We start from the raw sequence: 4,833 nt of genomic DNA on the forward strand, positions 1-4,833 counted from the left end.
TTTCCTATAGTGATAAGTGTTCATTTGAGCGTCGGTGACGCTCATGCAGCTTTGTAGATAGTCAGGTTCCACAAGGTTGCACTTACACCCTGTACTCACATTAAGGTATTCAGTGTATTTCATCGGTATAAGGTTTAACATAAAGGTATAGTGTTGTGAGCGTCTGCATCGCTGGTGACCTCCTCGTGGTCTCTAGCGTACGCTACGTTACAGCGAATCTTTCCCCTAGACATAACCAATAACGTGTCCTGTGATCACTGGGCCGTGAGCGAACGTGACGCTTGAGCGTCTCGCCTACGGCTGAGCGATCGTTACGCAAATAGCGTATCATTACGGTATTTCTTAAATAAACAGCGTACAGTGTTCTTAGCTTCATAAGGGTTGTTTATACGACAAGGAATTTAGCATTGTCAACACATTGCCCCAGTAATGCCAGTTACACACTGTCCCCAGTAGTACCAGTTACACACTACCCTCAGTAATGCCAGACACACATTGCCCCTAGTAGAGCCAGATACACATTGCTGCTGGTAATAGTGCTCACCCCATTGCTGCTGTCGCTGCTGCCTCCCCGTCTCCTGTCTGAGCCTGAGGGGAGGAGAGCGCAGCGCACGGCTCTCATTTCCCCCCGCTGTGTCTCGTCTCCAGCGGCTATATGAAATATAGCGCTGGCAGGTCCACGAGCTCTGATTGGCCCACCAGACACGGGACACAGTGAGGGGAAGGAGAGACGCGTGCTGCACTCTCCTCCCCTCAGTCACACTCAGACAAAGGAAGCGGAGGCAGCAGCGACAGCAGGGAAGGGCCAGGCCGCAGATGTTCTGGAACGCCATTCCAGATTATGGGGGTGATTCCGAGTTGATCGCTCGCAAGCTGCTTTTAGCAGCTTTGCACACGCTAAGCCGCTGCCTACTGGGAGTGAATCTTAGCTTATCAAAATTGCGAACGAAAGATTCTCAAAATTGCGAATAGACACTTCTTAGCAGTTTCTGAGTAGCTCCAGACTTACTCGGCATCTGTGATCAGTTCAGTGCTTGTCGTTCCTGGTTTGACGTCACAAACACACCCAGCGTTTGCCCAGATACTCCTCCGTTTCTTCAGCCACTCCCGCGTTTTTCCCTGAAACGGTAGCGTTTTTTCGCACACACCCATAAAACGTCCAGTTTCCGCCCAGAAAGACCCACTTCCTGTCAATCACTCCGATCACCAGAACGAAGAAAAAACCTTGTAATGCCGTGAGTAAAATACCTAACTGCATAGCAAATTTACTTGGCGCAGTTGCACTGCGGACATTGCGCATGCGCATTAGCGACTAATCGCTCCGTTGCGAGAAAAAAATACAGAGCGAACAACTCGGAATGACCACCTATGTCATTTTAGAAAAGACCTTCAGGAACGGCGTTCTGGAGCATTCCGGCCCAAAAATAGCCTTGGTAATCATCCTCCAGATGCAGCCGTTCAGGGTGTATTCCCGGTTAGATTATATGAAGTCTCATTTCCAGATCGATCACTTTAGAGGAACGATAAAATGATCCACCATACCCGATAACGTCACGATCAGACAGTTAACATACATTTTAGTAAGATGATTTGTACAGGCTGTGTATACCGGGTCGGGTTTGGGATCCCGGCGTACAGGGCCGTCTTAACAGCAGTGTAGGCCCCTGGGCACAGCAATGCACTGGGCCCCCTACCCATCCTCCAGCAGTAGGGGTGGGGGGTGCTATCAGCGGCAGCTTTGATGTCCCGCGGGCTGTATGAGGTGTTCTATCTACCGCTCAGCATGTAGGACCTGGAGCAGTAATTTCTGCTAATTACTCCTTTACTGCACAGATGGGGCTAAACTGTAGAGGGAGCATTGGGCTGAATGAAGAAGCCCTGGTACATGACTTCCAGGATGATAGGGGGTGTTTAATACGTAGGGGAGGGGTGGCTAGTGGAGTGGGCTTAATATTTATCATTTTCCGGTGGGAGCTTGCTTGACTGCAGATATCTCATGTCCCTGAAAATATATTTCTTAGTTTTGAATGGGATATAAAAAAAAAAAATAGAAAGTCCCACCTTTCAGGAGGTACTGGGGACTTGGGGATCAGAGTTCAGGAGCCAGAGCAATCCACCAACGAAAATCTAAAACAGCATATTAGGCCTGTGGAGCTGGAGCAGGGACCGGCTGCTGGAAGGATGATATCTCTGGTTCTGGGCATAGTAGAGACAAGCTGCCAGTGTCCACCAAAAGGGGAGAGTCCCATCTTTTGGAGTATACCCTCAAAAAAAATCTAAGTCAGACAGAACCCGAGATATCTGGCTGGGAAAAGCAATTAACAGGCTTGGATGGGGACCACTGATTTCAAGTCGGATATCTCCGGTTCCCCACGGCCGATTTAATAAAATCTGGTACCCCTGGAAAGAGGGGACCCTCAGCTATCAGCGTAGGGCCCTTATACTCCTGAGGCCCCATTGAGCCCATACGAAAAGACGGCCCTGTCGGTGTAGGTATTGTGCTCAGCGGCCGCATCCCTGTATACCATACCACTGTTGTTTCCACCTGTAAAGCAATGTAAACAAAGATAAAGTGCAACACCTGGATTTAAAGTGTTTTACTAGGCAGCTGCGCAAAATTTCAGCTAATCTTATGTATACCCAATTGTAAAGCGTAACGGGATTTGCTGCGCTATATAAGAAACTGTTCATAAATAACTGCGCCAGAAGCAGACATGCCAACATGACATTTTAACCCTCAGGTTTATTTTATATATTATCTAGCAGTATTGCAGGCACTAAGTCACAGATGTTTCTTATTTGGATATTATGGGGCATATTTATTAAACTAAAGCGTCTGTTTTTGTACAAAAGCTTCCCCAGGATGTATGACAGGACAGGGGTTCAGCAGCAGATACTGAAGATATTTGCTACAGTTCGTCTGTTTCCTATAGCAATAGCAGCCCCCATATTGAGCGTTTTCCCAAGCTTCGGAATACCTTGCGTTCCAAAGATGGCCACTGGAGCTAAGTCCACCTTTGCATAGCTTTAGTAATTGTAGCCTATGCATACTTGTTTAATTTCCTGGAAGTTGCAGGAGACTCACGATTTTTCGGGTAGTCTCCTGCACCCCTGGAAGAGCAGACAGATCTCCCATATCCTAGTGATGCGAGCAGGATGGAGAGATAATCACTAGCAATCACGGGTCTCCAGGAAGAGGCGAAGCTAAAATGATGCAAATCAAGCCCCTTCCTGCAGACCCACAAATCGAGAAGTAGGGGTGGGGCTTAATGACATCAGAATACAAATTAAGCAAATGAGAGGGAGGTCCTTTCTGTTACACAGTTATCTATATGCAAATCCCTGCTTAAGTGTTTTCAAATACATTTATTACATGGTATAAGAGTACCAGAGCCAAGGGGTATCCGGACTCCAGGTCGACAACAAAAAGATCGACACACCTTAGGTCGACGCCAATTGGTCGACACACCTTAGGTCGACATGGACAACAAGGTCGACAGGTACAAGGTCGACATGGAAAAAGGTCGACATGTGTTTTTCACAAATTTTTTTCTTTTTGGGAACCTTTTCATACTTAACGATCCACGTGGACTACGATTGGAACGGTAATCTGTGCCGAGCGAAGCTAGCCATGCGAGGGGACGCGGTGCACTAATTGGGGTTCCCTGCCACTCTACGAAGAAAACGACACCAAAAAAAACATTAAAAACTCATGTCGACCTTTTTCCATGTCGACCTTGTTCCTATCGACCTTTTGTCCATGTCGACCTAAGGTGTGTCGACCAATTGGCATCGACCTAAGGTGTGTCGACCTTTTTGTTGTCGACCTGGAGCCCCAGACCCAGCCAAGGAAAGACATGTAGGCCCAAGCTTGGGGCTTCAACTATTGAGGACTGCAGTGGTACTTTGCCATGACACCAAAACTGTGCAGGCATCAAGTCCTTATATCTTCTGTGGTATGTGATTGTGTAATCTCTGCATTCACTAAAGTTTGATGTACCCGGCACGGGATGCGGTCAATTTACCTACAATCAAAATCCCGACGGTCAAAATCCCGACAGTTATTGATGACGGTCAAAATCCCGACAAGGTCAAAATACCGACATTTAAAATACCAACAAGGTCAAAATACCGACATTTAAAATGTCGACAGGTCAAATAGTCAACATAAATTTTTCATGATTTTTTTTTATTGTTCATACAGTACTTTACTATCCCTGTGGACCTGGAGGAGGAATATAATAGTGGGCTGAGTGCAGCAAGCCATGCGAGGGGACACGCTACATTTATACAGTGTCCATGTCAACCTATGTCGACATACACATAAAAAAACCCAATGAAAACCGTGTGTCAACTTTTTGGACTGTCGACATTTTAAATATCAGTATTTTGACCTTGTCAGTATTTTAAATGTCGGTATTTTTACCTTGTAGGGATTTTGATCGTCGGTCAATTGTTGTCGGGATTTTCATTGTAAGTATTTTATACTGACCCCCCTGGCACAGTCAGCATTCTACAGCTGTCCCTTATTTCCTAGCAGCGTCCTGATTCCCTACTGATAAAGAGGACGTGGCTTAGTAATAGTTTGTGCTGTTGGTCACACATTTCATTTGTAGAGAGTGCAGGTCAGGGCGTGGCCTGCGCGGGTTAGTTGTGTTCAGGGCGTGGCCTGTCTTTTTTTTGTTTTGTTATAACCTTTAAATGAAATGAGAAATTAATACAATTATATGTTTACTAGTTACCAGCCGTCAAAATGATGGAACAACATAAGAACGGAGCAACACTTAAATTGTTCCGTCGGGGGCCCCTCTAGTGGCTGCTGGTGCGCAAAAC

The sequence above is a fragment of the Pseudophryne corroboree genome, chromosome 9 (genome assembly GCF_028390025.1).
Source record: "Pseudophryne corroboree isolate aPseCor3 chromosome 9, aPseCor3.hap2, whole genome shotgun sequence".
Taxonomy (NCBI): Eukaryota; Metazoa; Chordata; class Amphibia; order Anura; family Myobatrachidae; genus Pseudophryne; species Pseudophryne corroboree.